At 38.2% G+C, this 19,258-nt stretch overlaps 1 protein-coding gene and 1 long non-coding RNA gene across 3 annotated transcripts in view; one reads left to right on the top strand and one right to left on the bottom strand.

Moving 5' to 3' along the window:
* The window catches only part of LOC127956956 (uncharacterized), a 168,460-nt gene extending 151,530 nt beyond the window's left edge, over window positions 1–16,930 (top strand). The window contains exon 2 of the long non-coding RNA XR_008153671.1: window positions 16,791–16,930. This is a non-coding gene — a long non-coding RNA (uncharacterized LOC127956956). The remainder of the gene's footprint in view (window positions 1–16,790) is intronic.
* Window positions 1–19,258, bottom strand: part of tafa5a (TAFA chemokine like family member 5a) — a 162,847-nt gene that overhangs the window by 8,588 nt on the left and 135,001 nt on the right. The gene's annotated exons all lie outside the window — the stretch shown is intronic.

Genomic DNA, 19,258 nt, shown 5'->3' with positions numbered 1-19,258 from the left:
AGAAATTGCCTCTATCTTCCCCTCATCCATGTGAATGCCTGTGTTGTCTATTACAGAGGGCTGGTGGAAGGTAAATTTTTCTGATTTTAGGGAGTTGAAATTGTCTTGATCATCTCAGGACTGCTGTTACGTGCTGACGATGCTCAGCCAAGCTCTGGGAGTAGAGGAGTATGTCATCTATATAAACGATAATGAAACGGTGAAGGAACTTCCGAAGTACCTCATGCATCACATCCTGAAAGACAGAAGGGCAATTGAAAAGGCCATACGGCATTTGTAGTGGCCAGTAGGGGTCACAAAGGCTGTCTTCCATTCATCTCTGTGGTGTACTCGGATGAGGTCATATGCACTGCAGAGATCTAACTTGGTGAAAATGGTGGCCCCACATAGTTGCTCCAATGCTGCTGGGATGAGGGGAAGAGAAAAATGGAATTTGATTGTGATGTCGTGCAATGCCTGGTAATCAGTGCAGAGATGCAAGCTTCTTTCCTTTTTTTGCCGCGAAGAAGAAACTGGACGCAGCAGGGGATGTTGATGGGAATATATAGCCCTGCTTGAGGGCTTCCTCCACGTACTCCTCCATGGCCTTCTGTTCGGGCAGTGACAGAGGAAAGATTTTGCCATGGGGCACTGGTTTACCAGAGATCAGATCAATAGCACAATCCCTGGGTCAGTGAGGTGGTAATTGGGATGCCTTTTTGTGACAGAATTCAAATCACTGAACAAAGTATAGCAGGGTGGTATCTTGACCGAGCACTTCTTCAGGGGGCTTTCTATGGACTTGGTATTCACCACAAGGGTTTCATGAGTCTTGGCGGGAGAAAGGGGAAGATCTGGGAAGCACTCGGGGAAGGTGCCATCACCCCACCATAGGATTATCCCTGTGGTCCAGGAAAGAACAGGGTTATGTTGAACCAGCTAGGGACCCTCCAGAACTAGGAGTCGGATGGACTCACGATGAAGTAGACCCAATGTAAGCTGCACGGGACCCACACTGTGTCTGACATGTCAAAGTAACAATAGTATAGTAACAAGGGCAGCAGTAAGTTTAGCAGTAATGATGAGTGGATTAATTTTTATAGGAGATGGTTTAATGGCACTTACCACCGGGTGTGGAGGACGAAGTGGGCAGGCCAGGATCATATGCCCACCTGAACTGCAATACAAACAGAGAACCTGGGTCAGCCTTCTCTTCCGCTCAGCTGATTTCAACCAGTAGGTGTCCATCTGCATAGGTTCATGTTCGGTTTCAGGAGGATTACTGATATCAGGAAGGCGGATATGGTAAGTAGGATTGACATTAGACCGATCTTGGAGACAGGATTGAACACGGTTGGAACATTGGATAGCTAGCTGGATGAAACATTCTAGCCTGAGGAGATTCATCATAAGCTGCTAATTGGAGTCATAATTAGGGTTCCAGACCCTGAAGGAAAGCCGTTAAGAGTAAGGCTTCATTCCATTCACTGGCAGCGGCTAGGGTTCTGAACTGGAGAGAGTATTGATGAATGGTAAATTTGTCTTTGCTTTAGATTGTAAAACCTCCCTACAATTGGCTACAAAGTTCACCAGAGATCGCATAGCGGGACTGGCTTGCATCCAAATGGTTTCAGCCCATCATAGGGCAGGACCTATGAGTAAAGAGATAATGAAGGTGATTTTAGAGTGTTCCGTAGTATACAATCGTGGTTGTGTATGACTAGTGAACATTGCAGCAAGAACCCATTGCATTCCTCCACCGTGCCAGAGAAGGGTGCTGGTCTGACCACAGGGCTGGAAAACACTAGCGTTAGCAGTAGCTTGAGAGGGGTTCATCCTAGCAGGTGATACTGAATAGGTTGGTGGAGCCGATGGATGTAGCTACACCACCAGGAGTGAGTCAACAAGTTCCTGGAAGGGATCGGGTTTGCTCATCCTGTGAGGACTGTTTGTGTCTGATCTTCTGTAACAAGTATACTTGGAAGCAGAAGGTCAGTATAAACAGGAATGGTTTCATTTTCACAGGAGAGCATTGAGAAGACTTGAGAGGTAAACAGGTGAGCAGATCTGTGAATGAATAGGATTACTTGGAGACTTGGATAAGTAATGAATTCTTTCATACAGGAGTATACGAGGATGGAGTGGTGAACAGGAGGAGCACACACCTCTGTGTAGTCGCTGGAGCTTGCTTTGGAAGGAGTATGGAGGAGATATTCGCTTGAGAAGGAGAGAGGAGGTAAGCAGACAGTAAGTCAATACTGTCAATGCTAGTAACAAGATTAGATGTAACTTCCACTGTGTAGTCACGAGATCGGAATGAATTAAGATCAGATGCCAGTGATTAGTACTCTGGTGTGCTGGGATTGGCTGGGGAAAGAGTCTGACTGATCTGTGACAAATGGCTTATTTTGAAAATGTTGTATTTGTTTTTTTTTTATTTGTGTGTAAATATATCAACTTCAACTGTTCAAAGAATGTTATTTTTTTTATATTTAACAAAATGTTGGTGTTGATGGATATTTATTTATGGTTGGGATTTTAATCACACTTTAATCACAATGAAATCAAATTGAACCCCATTTACCTTCACATCAACATCTTGTTGAGTTAATAAAAACATTAATTAATTGATATTTGGAGACAGCTTAATGGACAACAAAAACAATACACTTGGACTCATGCTCATAATAACATGATTTCATTGGCAAGTCTGCACAGGTTTTATGTTTTTAAACATCACGTTAGTATTGTTAAGAGTTATTTTATTACTCCATCATGTCTTTCAGATCATAGTATGGTGCAGTACTGTATCTTTTTAAACTTTATTAAGCCAAAGAGTGCTTATTGACATTTAAATACCTCTTTATTGGATGATATTTGTTTTAAAGAAGGCGTTAAAACGTTTTGGGATGGTTTTTAAAACTACAGGTAATTATTTTGGAACACTGCAGCAATGGTTGGATTTTGAGAAAGTCCAATTAAAACAATATTGTCAACAATACTCTCAGAACCTCACTAGAGAGTTAACGCTGATCTAAGGGACTGAAATTTTTACATTTCAAGAATTGGCTCACTTGCCTGGGAATCAAAGTAATGTGGAGTCTCTTATAAAAAAAAATAAAATAAGAAGACTCAGTTATCTGACCATTTCTTTTTGGGATTAAACCACAGGGTGCTCTGGTCAGGTCACGTTTTCTAGGTGTAAATGAGATGGATGCACCGTCAAGGTTCTTTTTCAGTTTGGAAAGGAAAAATGGACATGGTGCCTTGACCATGGAACAATTGTGTGGAGCCCTCCAAGGTATGAAGCAGGGGAAACACCAGGAATTGATTGTCCGCCAGTTGACTTTTATAAGTCTTTTTGGTCAGGGCTTGGAGAAGGCTTACTGGGGGTACTGAATGACAGTTTAGCCGGGGAGCTGCTGCCGTTGAATTGCCACAGAGCAGTCTTGAGTCTACAACCCAAGCAGGGTGATTTGATGGATATCAAATGCTAGCAGCCAGTGTCCCTCCTGTGTAGTGACTACAAGCTGCTCTATAAAGTTTTAGCTAATCATTTGGCAGAGGTCGTAGACCAAGTGATACTTCCTGACCAGACATACCATGTCCCTGCTAGATCAGTCTTTGATAATGTTCCCCTGATTAGAGATCTTCTTGATGACTCTTGATGTCTCAATTTAGACTGTGGTTGAATATCATTGGATCAAGAGAAAGCTTTTGATCATGTTGAGCATGTTTATGGAGAGATTTGGAGGCTTTTGGATTTTGTAAAAAAAATATATAGATCACATGAAAGTTCTCTACAGTGATGTTCAGAGTATTCTTGAGCTGGTTTATGTGCTCCTTTTGGAGCTTGTAAAGGTATTAGGCAGGGGTCTTCTCTTTCTGGATTGCTCTACTTCTTTGCCATAGAGCCTTTATTACAGCAAATAAGAATTAAACTTCATATTATATCGTTGCCAAATTGCAATGGAATTTATTTTTTGTATGCTGATGATATAGTAGTTATTATAATGTAGTTTAGCATTTTGACCAATCAGACACACAACTATTTGTTACATTTAACAAATAATATCTAATGCCTCCTCATCTAACCAAAGGGAATATGGACCCTTCCCCCAAAAGGAAGACATCACCTCAAAATGGACAGAACAGGCCTCTGGTCCCCTAGCAACCAAAGGGACACTTTCTGATAACACTAGGTTTACAACGGCCAAGAATGTTGCTAAGCCACTCTTAACTCAAGTCTCTTAAAAGCAGACACATAATGCACATAAAAGGGACTCTTCTCTAATTAATTCATAGAAAAACCTTTCATTGAATTAATTCACATATACTTTAGGAAATTGTGTATGCTCTTACTGTTTTTATATATTGTGTTTTGAGTATTGTATATGTTTTATACATGCTTATGATGGATCACTAGTTAATATAACCTCATATATATGGTATCTAGAGTTCATATTTTCATGATGTAAATGAGAGTGTATATTATATGTTGATCCCTATGCAACACATTCGTTTTATAAGAATCTTGAAGACTCTTCTCTTGAACCCCCCAATCTAATTTCATATGCAAGACACCAGACTAGAGACAAAGAGTTGTAAAACTTCCCTCCAAAAGGTACCATTCCTCATTGGCTCACTCAAATCCTGAGGGTGTGACATCATCCCCTTATATGGATCACTGATCACCAGATCAGGCTGGTTCTCTTTAGATTCTGGAATTCCAGGAGAAGATACTGAGTTAAGAGCCCTCAAAACCACGATAAGCTTGTGCCAGGCTTCGGTCTTGACTCTTCATTCATCAAGATTATCTGATTCTAACTGGTATTTCCTCATAAAGTCACTTCAGTAGGGACCAACTGGAGCCCCAAAGTGCATCAGGACTCTTTTTCAAACAGGCAAGATGTGGAAGTATAAAACTTAGTCCACTTCCACTTTAGGGCCAGTGCGAGCCAGGGCTTAAACCGGGCCGGGCGGGGCTCATAGCCTCGGGCCAGTAGCACCAAGGCCAGAATAGCGCAGGGTTTCCACAGTGGAGCCTGAAGCTCTGCTGCGCATCACTAAAACACGCCCTTTACATGCCTCTCAGAACAACATCATGCAACCTCATCATTTCACCAACAAAGAGAAGTTATCAGAAAACTAAGAAATAAGTCACTGGAACATGCGCGATCACAAAACGAAGATGATAAAAGCGGCTGTTGTTTGCATGCTTTGTTATATATTCAAATTCAAAAGCAACGATGTAGAATAAGTGATACATTGATCATATTGATTTAATTTATCAGGACTCAAATTTAATCACACATAAATACACTTATTTCTATTTTATTTATTTATTTTTAACGCTTATGAAAATAGCCTGCTTATTCAGTCGTGTCTGTTTCTGTTTATTAGCCACAGTAGCCGTCACATTTACTTTGAGCTTGACTTATTTAAAAAAAAAAAGTGTTTAATGCTGGTGTTAAAGCTGTTATCTTTCTGAAATGACCCGCAGTGCAGACGCTCTCTATTTTTATAAAAGCTCCCGAACAAAAATCATTATTATATTTTGATGATATGCAACGTGGAGCTAAACTCACAAAACGAGACGACAGATAAAATGTTACTTAATAAATACACAATTGTGATAGAGAAAAAGAAGCTGACGTCTGATTTATCCAAGCATCATATTTACCATGTTTACTATGGTAACGTTAATGTTTAGCGTGCATAGTCTTTTACATCGCTTATAAATATTTCTGCCTTGTTTAGTGATTAGTTATTTCAAACAGTTTTGAGCTCAACTTATTTTAAAAAGTCTTTAATACCGGTGTTAAAGCTGTTATCTTTCTGAAATGATCCGCAGCGCAGACTCTAGACGCGAAGAAACTCCGCCTTTGTTCATAACCCCTCCTCTAGCCCCAGCTGGCCCGCTTTGGCCCAAGGATTTCGTCGGGCCAAAAAAACCTGGCCGTTGCCCCCAAGGAAGTCTCGGAAGTGACAGTCGAAACGCGACTGGCTCTGGCACGCACTAGCACGCCCGGTTTAAGCTCGCCAGTGGAAACGCGGCTATTAAGTATCATATGCACCTTTTACAAAGGTCTGTTTGAACTAAGAATCTGATGTTTCCTTCAAGCTGTAGATCTGCTGAATATCAAATTGTACCATAGCTTCGTCTTTATTTCTTTTCTTAATCTTTAACCCTTTTCCTATGTCAAACATATGCATGTGTGTGTGTGTGTGTGTGTGTGTATGTTAGACTAGTTTAAGTGTTTATGTAGGTAATAAAATCTTATTCATATAACACTTGAGGTTGTTCATTGTTTGCTCATAACTGAAGTCCCCAATCATGCAGATATTTGCTACATGCTCTGAGTAGTGTTGTATGGTAAGAAATAAATTTTCCTTAACCAGGAAATTAACGTTCTTAGAACTGACAGACAGTTGACACTGAGAGGTCAAGTAAAAACTTACAGCAGGTCGAAATATTTATAATTTATCTTAACTAGTTATGATTGATTATTCATATTTCCCCCTTGAGCATATTCGTAACAGTAGTAATGTACAGATTTTATCTGAATTGCTTGGACAATTTTAAGTTTTATCTTCTGCTAATATAAATTGGAATAAAACCAAAGTACTATTGTTAGGAAGCTGGGAAAATGGAAAACCAAGACTTCCTTATGGTTTATGTTGGGGGAAAGTCTTTTTAGGTGATGAGACAAAATTATTGGGAGGGATTATTTGAAAAAGTCAAAGGACACAGATGAAACAGAAGTTTTTGTCTCTAAATATGTCATATAAAATTGTCATATTTTATTTTTTTTAATTTGGCGGCGTCTTCCTTATGGCGTAAGTTTACTTGTGTGGATCCTACTTTGAAGTTGATTAAAAAAATTCAGGATGTCCTGGTAGACATTTTTGGGGGGTCGATTACATTGGATTAAAAAAAAAAAAAAAAAAAAATTGTTTTTGCCTAAGGAGGAAGGTGGGCAAAGACTCATACATCTCCAAAGCAGGTTGGCAACCTTTTGTCTGCAATTTGTGCGAAGACTGTTGGCTAGACCAGTGGTTCCCCGGCGCAGGGGTCGCGAGATGATTTCGATATAGGCTTTATATATTTTTGTTTCAATTAATTTAACTCTTTCACATCGCACCTACGATCACACCGGTGTGATCAGTCTAGGCTAGTCCCTGGAGTGTACGACCACACCGGTCAGTGCATGACGTGAAATTCAAATGTGCTCTCGCGAGTTGGCTGGCGCTGAGCCAGAGACAAGTGCGCTCAGAACTGTCATCACAACTTTTCAGTGTTTTCAACCACATAATGTTTACTTTAGGTTTCAGACATATAAGTACTAGAAAAAACAATACATTTAGAGTTTGTAAAATACACACTGATGTCAAAGGAAGAGGCAATAATAATCTTTTTCATTATAATTAGACACATTTTATTCATATCAGATACACATTGTGTAAGTAACTTTAAAGTTTGCTCCATTATTCTCCCAGTTCACCAGCCACTTACTTTTATGTATTTCGGGAGAAGTGGATGAATTCACGTGTTGTAAATCCAACAGATCTGATTCTCTGAACTGCGTCTGCGGCACAAACTAAGATGGCGGCGCCCATCGCGCATACAGCTCAACTAATGCGATCGTTATAAAGGTGTTTAAACAACAAAACACTTCCACTTGCATATATTTGACAATCGGAATATCAGCTATTTCATGCCATATCTAACAAATTTGTTAATATTTTGAATAAAAAAAGGAAAAATGACAAAAGCAGATCATTCATTCAGCTCTGTTGTTGCTGTGGTATGTCACGTGACAAGCAATGACGCGTCACCATGGAAAGCATAAAGTGACACATCTAGCGGATTGTGTGTGTGTGTGTGTGTGTGTGCGTGCGTGCGTGCGTGCGTGCGTGCGTGCGTGTGTGTGTGTGTACGGGTGGGTACGGGTGGGAGCACGCGTGTGAGCAGCTCAGACTTACTCGACTGGTTCCTGATGGCAGAATAATGAACGAGTTCAACCCAACATAGCTGCACAGTTACTTTCCAAGAGAGACGAGCAGCTCATGCAGAATTGTAACACTGATTTTGCACGCAGAACAATAAAATATAACTTCGTGTACTTTGAGACTGGGCATAAAATCGATTTGCTGTACATTTCACGCGACGAGAGGTGTTTGTTTTTTTTTGGGGGGGGGGGGGGGGGGGGGTCGCGGGGCCGCGGGGCAGCAGCGCATTTATCATGGGGTCTCGGGCTAAAAAGTTTGGGAACCCCTGGGCTAGACCTTTGAATTGGAGCTTGCGTGTTGTTTCATGCCTACTTTTAAGTAGTTCTCCAGTGTTGGGGCTGGATAAAGCACTTTTTTGAAGGATCCCCTAAAATTTGGTACCTCCATGTTGCCAATTTTTTATAAGGACATTTTACAAGTTTGGAGTCTCTTTGATGTACAACGACCGGAAACCTCACATTATCTTCATTAGTTACTCAAGGAGCCTTTAATCTATGGCACTCGGTTGGATTTAACAGACTTAGTAGGTTGCTGAATGAGCACAACATTATTACTCTGAGTCAGCTACTGAATATTGCAGTGCCGGATTTTAAGAATGAAATGGCATTAAGTTGTTTTTCTTACTATCTATCGGATGTGATTAATCTTTAGGCTAAATTTTTTTTCAAAAGAACCATAATGTAGCCTAATTATAAAGGGAAAAATATATTGTTAGATGGCTAGGGTAGAACCTAAACTTTGAAAACTTTATGTATCTATTTTGCTCCATATGAAAATGTTTTGATTATTGTAGCTATGTTGTTTTTAGTAGATAATGCTTTTAAGTAAAACATTAAAACAGTATAGATTTCAGGAGCAAACACACACAAACGTCAAATGGCCTTGCATGTATCTAAATTTATTTATTTATTTATTTATTTATTTTTGTCCAGACCTCTGCTAGGAAAAGATAGAGGCGTGCCTCTTGGAACGTTGATTGAATGCCCCTGACTTACATCATAACGAAACTTTATTTCATTTGGTTTTAAACTTATTTGGTTTTGTAATATCAGTGTGAAATATTTCCTCATGTGTCATGGTATTAGACTCTTATTATATAATTTGATTACAGAAAAGCTGTTTTGAACATGGCAATTGATTAAAACATAACCAACTGGCTGTGCATTAATGTTACATCTTAACCCTTCCAGGTTAAAAACTTCAGACTTGACTCTGAAGTTCTCTGAAGAACTCTGAAAGCATGCTTCAAATACTCTAGTGAATGCCAACCAGCCTTTCAAATGTAAAGTAGCAAGCTCATTGGCTGCATATGCAACATGAACCAATCTTGTGTCAAGTTGTTTAACACTATAAATATCATGAATTACATTAATACCCTTCAGTCTGCGCCATCTAGAGTTTCATGGCTCAACTATGCATTTATTTAATACAATTTTATATCTATCTACCCATCCATCCATCCATGCATCACAGTCAGAAACAATAGTTTTGGGAATTGCAAAAGAAGGTTCCTGCAATTTATTTACATTTATTTAACATTTGATTACCCTCTTATCATCACAGGTGTATTTCATTCTTCCTTCTGTGGAGCACAAACTAAGATTTTAGAATTTTTTTTTGAAAAACTCTATGAGTCCATATAAAGCAGGGGGATGAAACAATTGAAACTGACACTTCAAAAACCTTGCAAAACACAAAGGTGGATGTTGGGTCAAATCTTTCTTGTTTAACTGTTCCATTCCATGGCAATCTGGCTCAGTCATAACAGAGCTCTTTGAAATGTAATAGATGGTATGAGAAGAGCAAAGCAACTATCATCAAATGAGATATTTCTGTTTTCAGGACTATACATCTGAGATGACAACAGGGTGACTAATTGAGACAATAAAAATTCTGAGGTGGAAATCTCCTGTAAAAAGTATTTTTTCATGTAAAAAAAAAAAAAAAAAATATTATAATAAAATAAAAATGCAGGTGATTAGTAAGCCTGACCAAGCTAATGTTTTGATGGTTTAGCTGATCATCTAGCTGGTCTCTAGTCAATTCTAACCAGATATCAAGTGCCTAACAAAGATAAAACAAAAGAGAAACCTGGCTGAGAGACCAAGAAACCAGCTGGTCCAAAAAGTGGCTCTGGTCAATAGGCCTGGTGCAAGAATAATCCATTTGAACGTGTGATGCTCAACTGTATTATGATGTACAAAGATATTACAATCCAGTTGTAATCTAACTAATGCTTGAAAACTGTTGCATTTCTGAGCACCTGCCATGGAAAACACTCAGCAACATCTACTAAATAGTTTACTTCCAGGCTGAAAAAAGGCACCAAATGCAGCAAAGATGGGCTGCTGCTTAATTCATAATAATGAACTCTTGACACTTGCATGGGGAGAAGATATTCATGGATTTAGCAGGTGCTGAAAACATTACTATGTCCAAATACGGAACCACAAAGATAATCAGGATGAAAATAAACACTGGATAGTGATAAAATAACCCAAGAGTGTAGGTGATGAGGACAAAAGTGTGCTATTGCTAATACACTGGAGAAATTTACCTTCTAGCTCCTGCTTCAGAATTGTATTACTCTCTAGCAAAATTTTAACAAATGGATTACATATGAATTACCGCAAACTTTAACACAAATTTGTATATTGCTAGAGCAGGAACAATTTAAAGAAAGATTTTGTTCGACCATACAGTATACAGTTTATTTTGACTTATATTGTAAAGAGGAAAGATTTTTGTCTTAAAGGAATATTTTCCTCCTCACATGACACTCACCTACTAACCTACTGGCAGAGGCTGACCAAAATACATTTTATTTATATTTTTTTTCTTCTAAGATTTAAATAAAAACAAACAATTTTACAAGAAAATACAATTTAAAACTTTCAACTTCCGAATTTCACATTTAATTAAATGTTTAATTTAAATACAATTTGTGAAATTTACTAGTAATTTCTGAATTAAGAATATGAAAAGATAGTGTCGATTGCGGCATTAAATTAAGATATTCTCATGTTGCACTGTATTTTTATTTTTTATTTTAGGCATTTTTACAGCGTTACACATTTTAACCAATCTCACACAATTCTGTTTAGCTTTGGAATGCAAGGGCCAATCAGAGGCATTCAGATGAGTTATTGCTTTGTTGAGTGTGCATGCGTTCGCTGAATTAATTCCAAACTCTTGCAAATTCTCTCATCATAAACAATAAAACGCAGATATATGTACAATTAAAGTATGATATTCATTTAAAATGATCATTTTCAGTGATTATAACAATAGTTGTACATATTAATTTATTTTTTGAGAGTGCTTAAACAAGCGGTAGATCAATGTTAGTGAAAATGTAACTTTCTATATATTATTTATTTGCTGTGAATAAATAGCTCATTGAAGCAGGGAAGCTCATGATTACAATAGGATATAGAATTTTTTTTTTTTTTTTGATATAAAGTAGTACCAATGGATATAGCTCATGTTACATACTCTGATACAGTAGGTGGCGGTATGCACCTTTAAAAGTCATGGTTGCAATCTGCCAAAAAAATGAAAAGAAGAAGAAGAAGAAGGAAGCTCATGATTTTTTTTGACTGAGCGATCGAAACCTGGACCCAGGCCTGTTGGTGTCGCTGTTGGACAGTGTTTTCTCTACTTCCTGTTGGCCTTCTGTAGCTAATCATAGCTCCGTGTAGCTGTTTTTATTTTATATTTTTTTCTCTATAATCTTTCTTACTATCACTGTCTGTTTGTTTGTTTGTTTTTTTAATTGTAAAATATAACTTATTTCACACCATATTTCTGATATTACCGATCAATCTTATCAGATTAACTTTGACCTTCACTCTTCCGTGACTGCAGTACACCTGCAAAGCGTTAGCACTGGTTAGCTTGTCATTAGCGTTTTCTTTTCTCCTCTCCTCTCCTCTCTCACGCTGCAGTTTTCCACAAGTTCATCAAACTACAGCAGTAAGAATATTTCATCAAGCACGGTGAGTAATGGCTTCTCCTAAAATTGTTATTTGCACCTCTTGCCACATGTACAGTTTATCTATCTCTGTCGCTGATGAGGGATTCACATGTGATAAATGCAGGGAAATAGTTAGGCTGACAGAGAAGATTTCAGAATTAGAGACACGCATCCAAACTTTAATTGAGGACAGTAAGAATGTTAGGGCTCTAGATACGGCTTTGGATGCGTCTAGCTCAGGGATTCCTGTACATTGTCCGGTTCCAGCAGAGCCCCTGCAGCAGGGCAACTGGGTGACGGTGAGGCAGCGTAGTCGTGGGTCAAAACACCACTCTTCTGTTCTGATCAAAACATTAAACAGGTTCTCCCCACTCAGTGATGCACCCACTGAGAAACCTGATGAAAGTGCTCTAGTTATTGGCGATTCTATTGTACGGAACGTGAATATAGAGACACCAGCCACCATAGTCAAATGTTTACCAGGAGCCAGAGCGCCTGACATCTTGGCAAATTTAAAAGTGCTGGCTAATGCTAAGCGTAAATACAGTAAGATTGTTATTCATGCCGGCGCTAATGATGTTCGACTTCGCCAGTCGGAGATCACTAAAAATAACTTTAAAGAGGTGTGTGAACTTGCAAGCACGATGTCAGACACTGTAATATGCTCTGGTCCCCTGCCTGCTTACCGTGGTGACGAGATGCATAGCAGATTGTCATCACTCAATGGCTGGATGTCTAAGTGGTGCCCACAGAATAACATAGGTTTCATAGACAATTGGACGAGCTTTTGGGGCAGACCTGACCTGTTTAAAAGAGATGGTCTTCATCCCTCCTGGGGTGGTGCTGCTCTTCTGTCTAGAAATATGGCACATAGTCTTAGTGTTTATACTTGACTAACTGGGGCCCAGGTCAGGAAGCAGACAGACTGGCTAAACCGACCGTCTGCTAGCTGCCTCCCTTCACAGAGGTCAGTTAATTCTCAGCACATAGAGACTCTTTCACCTAGATATCACACTATAGAGACTGTGTCTGTTCCCCGAACTAGAAAATACAAAAAACGTCCAAACCAAGTTAAGGTTAACAATTTAATTGAGGTTCAACAAATAAAAAACAAATGCAATATGGATAAACAAATGATAAAGATTGGCTTATTGAATATCAGATCCATTTCTACGAAAACACTTTTTGTAAATAATATGATAACTGATCATAATATAGATGTGCTCTGTTTGACAGAAACTTGGCTAAAACCTGATGATTACATTATTTTAAATGAGTCCATCCCCCAAGATTATTGTTATAAACACGAGCCGCGTCTAAAAGGCAAAGGGGGAGGAGTTGCTTCAATTTATAACAACGTTTTCAGGATTTCTCAGAGGGCAGGCTTCAAGTATAACTCGTTTGAAGTAATGGTGCTTCATATAACATTATCCAGAGAAACCAATGTTAATGATAAATCCCCTGTTATGTTTGTACTGGCTACTGTATACAGGCCACCAGGGCACCATACAGACTTTATTAAAGAGTTTGGTGATTTTACATTTGAGTTAGTTCTGGCTGCAGATAAAGTCTTAATAGTTGGTGATTTTAATATCCATGTCGATAATGAAAAAGATGCATTGGGATCAGCATTTATAGACATTCTGAACTCTATTGGTGTTAGACAACATGTTTCAGGACCTACTCATTGTCGAAATCATACTCTAGATTTAATACTGTCACATGGAATTGATGTTGATAGTGTTGAAATTATTCAGCCAAGTGATGATATCTCAGATCATTATTTAGTTCTGTGTAAACTTCATATAGCCAAAATTGTAAATTCTACTTCTTGTTACAAGTATCGAAGAACCATCACTTCTACCACAAAAGACTGCTTTTTAAGTTATCTTCCTGATGTATCCGAATTCCTTAGCATATCCAAAACCTCAGAACAACTTGATGATGTAACAGAAACTATGGACTCTCTATTTTCTAGCACTTTAAATACAGTTGCTCCTTTACGCTTAAGGAAGGTTAAGGAAAACAGTTTGACACCATGGTATAATGAGCATACTCGCACCCTAAAGAGAGCAGCCCGAAAAATGGAGCGCAGCTGGAGGAAAACAAAACTAGAGGTATTTCGTATTGCTTGGCGGGAAAGTAGCATATCCTATAGAAAAGCATTAAAAACTGCTAGATCTGATTACTTTTCTTCTCGTTTAGAAGAAAACAAACATAACCCCAGGTATTTATTCAATGCAGTGGCTAAATTAACAAAAAATAAAGCCTCAACAAGTGTTGACATTTCCCAACACCACAACAGTAATGACTTTATGAACTACTTTACTTCTAAAATCGATACTATTAGAGATAAAATTGCAACCACTCAGCCGTCAGCTACCGTATCACATCAGACAGTGCACTATAGACCCCCTGAGGAACAGTTCCACTCATTCTCTACTAGAGGTGCTCCGATCACGATCGGCCGATCGTTGTGCGTATCTCCTCAGTAAAGCCGGTTTTCTTATCAGCGGTTAATTCCATCAGGTGCGTGATTTCACATAGAGCAGCTGTTACTACACAGAGCCGTTGTTAATAGAGAAGATGCGCAAATCACGTTAATTTTCAGCGTTTATTGGCCCATCTTCTCAGTTAACAACGGCTCTGTGTAGTAACAGCTGCTCTATGTGAAATCACGCACCTGATGGAATTAACCGCTGGTTAGAAAACCGGCTTTACTGACGAGATGCGCATTAACGATCGGCCGATCGTGATCGGAGCACCCCTATTCTCTACTATAGGAGAGGAAGAATTGTATAAACTTGTTAAATCATCTAAACCAACAACATGTATGTTAGACCCTATACCATCTAAGCTCTTAAAAGAGGTGCTTCCAGAAGTCATAGGTCCTTTTCTGACTATTATTAATTCCTCATTGTCATTAGGATATGTCCCCAAAACCTTCAAACTGGCTGTTATTAAGCCTCTCATAAAAAAGCCACAACTTGACCCCAGAGAACTTGTTAATTATAGACCAATCTCGAATCTCCCTTTTCTGTCCAAGATACTAGAAAAGGTGGTATCCTCACAATTATATTCCTTCTTAGAGAATAATGGTATATGTGAGGATTTCCAGTCAGGATTTAGACCATATCATAGTACTGAGACTGCTCTCCTTAGAGTTACAAATGATCTGCTCTTATCATCTGATCGTGGGTGTATCTCTCTATTAGTTTTATTGGATCTTAGTGCTGCGTTTGACACAATTGACCACAACATTCTTTTGCATAGACTTGAACACTTTGTTGGCATCAGTGGAAGTGCATTAGCATGGTTTAAATCGTACTTATATGACCGCCATCAGTTCGTAGCAGTGAATGAAGATGTATCATATCGATCACAAGTGCAGTATGGAGTACCTCAAGGCTCAGTACTAGGGCCGCTACTCTTCACGCTTTATATGTTACCCTTGGGAGATATCATCAGGAAACATGGTGTTAGCTTTCACTGTTATGCTGATGATACGCAGCTCTATATTTCCTCGCAGCCCGGTGAAACACACCAATTTGAAAAATTAATGGAATGCATAGTCGATATAAAAAATTGGATGACGAGTAATTTCTTACTGCTAAATTCAGAAAAAACAGAGGTGTTAATCATAGGGCCTAAAAACTCTGCTTGTAATAACCTAGAACACTGTCTAAGACTTGATGGTTGCTCTGTCAATTCTTCGTCATCAGTTAGGAACCTAGGTGTGCTACTTGATCGCAATCTTTCCTTAGAAAGCCACGTATCTAGCATTTGTAAAACTGCATTTTTCCATCTCAAAAATATATCTAAATTACGGCCTATGCTCTCAATGTCAAATGCAGAAATGTTAATCCATGCATTTATGACTTCAAGGTTAGACTATTGTAATGCTTTATTGGGTGGTTGTTCTGCACGCTTGGTAAACAAACTACAGCTAGTCCAAAATGCAGCAGCAAGAGTTCTTACTAGAACCAGGAAGTATGACCATATTAGCCCGGTCCTGTCCACACTGCACTGGCTCCCTATCAAACATCGTATAGATTTTAAAATATTGCTTATTACTTATAAGGCCCTGAATGGTTTAGCACCTCAGTATTTGAATGAGCTCCTTTTACATTATACTCCTCTACGTCCGCTACGTTCTCAAAACTCAGGCAATTTGATAATACCTAGAATATCAAAATCAACTGCGGGCGGCAGATCCTTTTCCTATTTGGCGCCTAAACTCTGGAATAACCTACCTAACATTGTTCGGGAGGCAGACACACTCTTGCAGTTTAAATCTAGATTAAAGACCCATCTCTTTAACCTGGCATACACATAACATACTAATATGCTTTTAATATCCAAATCCGTTAAAGGATTTTTTAGGCTGCATTAATTAGGTAAACCGGAACCGGAAACACTTCACATAACACCGTACTTTCTACATCATTAGAAGAATGGCATCTACGCTAATATTTGTCTGTTTCTCTCTTGTTCCGAGGTCACCGTGGCCACGAGATCCAGTCTGTGTCCAGATCAGAGGGTCACTGCAGTCACCCGGATCCAGTACGTATCCAGATCAGATGGTGGATCAGCACCTAGAAAGGACCTCTACTGCCCTGAAAGACAGCGGAGACCAGGACAACTAGAGCCCAGATACAGATCCCCTGTAAAGACCTTGTCTCAGAGGAGCACCAGGACAAGACCACAGGAAACAGATGATTCTTCTGCACAATCTGACTTTGCTGCAGCCTGGAATTGAACTACTGGTTTTCGTCTGGTCAGAGGAGAACTGACCCCCCAACTGAGCCTGGTTTCTCCCAAGGTTTTTTTCTCCATTCTGTCACCGATGGAGTTTCGGTTCCTTGCCGCTGTCGCCTCTGGCTTGCTTAGTTGGGGTCACTTCATCTACAGCGATATCATTGACTTGATTGCAAATAAAAACAGACACTATTTTCAACTGAACAGAGATGACATCACTGAATTCAATGATGAACTGCCTCTAACTATCATTTTGCATTATTGAGACACTGTTTTCCAAATGAATGTTGTTCAGTGCTTTGACGCAATGCATTTTGTTTAAAGCACTATATAAATAAAGGTAAAAAAAATAATAATAATAACCATGGAAAGGAAATGCTATATAATTATCAATTTCTAACATTTTTATTAAAGTGTAATCACGTTAAATACAAATTCGTTACCATTAAAAATGTTTTAGCCTCTAGTTCTTGCCAAAAAAAAGGCACATTTTTAGCACAAACTTAGAAAGTGTACAAGGTAAGCAGTGAAAATGAAGGCCTGAAACAATCAAAATATAATATAATAATAATAATAACATACATTAAAGAAAAATGATGCACTGCATTTATACATCAAGGAGACTTTACTGTCTTGAGATGATGTTATTAAATTTATATTAAAGTAATTTAAACTAATGCATCATGATGAAAAGTTCTAGACTCATATTTGGCTGGACTTCAAGTTTGACCTTATCCTGGACAAGGTAAACAACGTATACAGGGAAAGCATACACCAAAAAATATAATAATAATAATAATAATAATAACATATCTGACAGAAACCAAAGAATGATAAACTATAATTGCAATTATTGTGCACAAAACAAATGACTAATAAATAAAATAAAATATAACTACTGATTTTTTTTTTTTATAAATTAAAAATATAATTAAAATATTTAAATCATGAATGGAAGAACATATAATGCAAGAAAATGCAAGACAATATAATTTACAATATTTCCAAATATGTTATTTATACAAACTGTTCTGAATCAGTCTTGAATATTCAATATTCTTACCCAGCCCTATTCAGAGGCAGTGACACATTTATTTAGATCATCTAATGATCATCCACTTGGGTAATGCGAAGCTCTTAGCTGGATTTAGACCTTCTTAGCTAAATCTGGACAATTTATATTTACTGTACTGCCTCTGAATTTGCAAAACTATTTATACCATTCATGTTTTGGAGAGACTAAAGTCAGAACACACAAAAGTCAGAACACACAAAACTGCTAAATATCATTCAGACAAAAAGCTGAGATGATTGAAAAGTGATAAATATTTTCTGAACCTAGCAGTATCTATCAGAAGATATAATGTCAGTCTAGTTTGAAGGGTTTTGAGTGTGTTAAACTCCTATTGGCAGAATATGCAGCTTTGCCCCCTTGAGGGAAATTCATGCAGCCATTCAAATCTATCACTATATTTATCTTAATCATGCTTTTCATGTTGCATTTCTCAGTAGACAACTAGGGAATTGCAGTATCACAGCTCCATATAAATAAATTAATCATAAAATAGCTGAGGGATTGTGTAATACATAGTAGTTGCTTCATTAATAATTATATAAAGAACAGACTGGTTCTCTTTTGAGGTGTTTTGCAAACAGCAGTAACAAAAAAGATTGTTTAAATACGTACTTACATACATAAATGCAGACTTGTGGAAACTATTGAAAAATCACATTAGGAAAAAAATAAAATAAAAAAGAATGAATGAATGAACAAACGAAGGAATGGATTCCTTATCTGATGCTAGATTAAAATTAATCACGTTTTGGCTCAGAACTAAAGCTTAATATTGGCTTAATTCTACTGTTCATAAATATGACATTCTGTGTGATGATGGTAGCAAGGAAGACTCAAAATAAGGGCTATATTATATTTCTGATATCTTAATAGTTATTCTAAATACTGCATGATGTTAAAAAATGACACCGTCACGGGTAAATGGGGAATGTTCTCAGATTCAAAATGGAAGTTCTTGGTGACCATTGCTGACTTGGATCCTTTAGACAGGAGCTGGTTTTGGGCACTAATGGTTTACAGAGGCTGTCTGCATGCAAGGAGGAGCAGCTGTCATCTCCATGGTGATGCTGTCTAAGCCCAGGCAAGGATGTGTCCTATGGTCCTACAGTGACGCATTGGGATCAATTACACAGACCCCAACACCCACAGCGGCAATGCCTTGGCATGTGTCATCCACAACCTCCATGTGTTTATTTAGAACCTTCTGTATATTCACTTTCTTTTACACTTTGTCAGAAATGTTTGAAAAGGCAGACATCTTCAAACACACTTCAGCATTGTTAATGGAAATGTTAACCTCAAGTAATTGAAAAGCTGTTATATATTTTCCCTTATGTTGTTCCTTACACATATGCTGTCTTTTTATGGAACACAAAAGCAGAAATTACATAAATTAACATTCAAAATTAACATATCTGTATAAATTAACATATCTCTGGCAACAAAAGTATATGCTA

The sequence above is a fragment of the Carassius gibelio genome, chromosome B4 (assembly GCF_023724105.1).
Source record: "Carassius gibelio isolate Cgi1373 ecotype wild population from Czech Republic chromosome B4, carGib1.2-hapl.c, whole genome shotgun sequence".
NCBI lineage: Eukaryota > Metazoa > Chordata > Actinopteri > Cypriniformes > Cyprinidae > Carassius > Carassius gibelio.
This window is presented reverse-complemented; position numbering and strand designations above follow the sequence as displayed.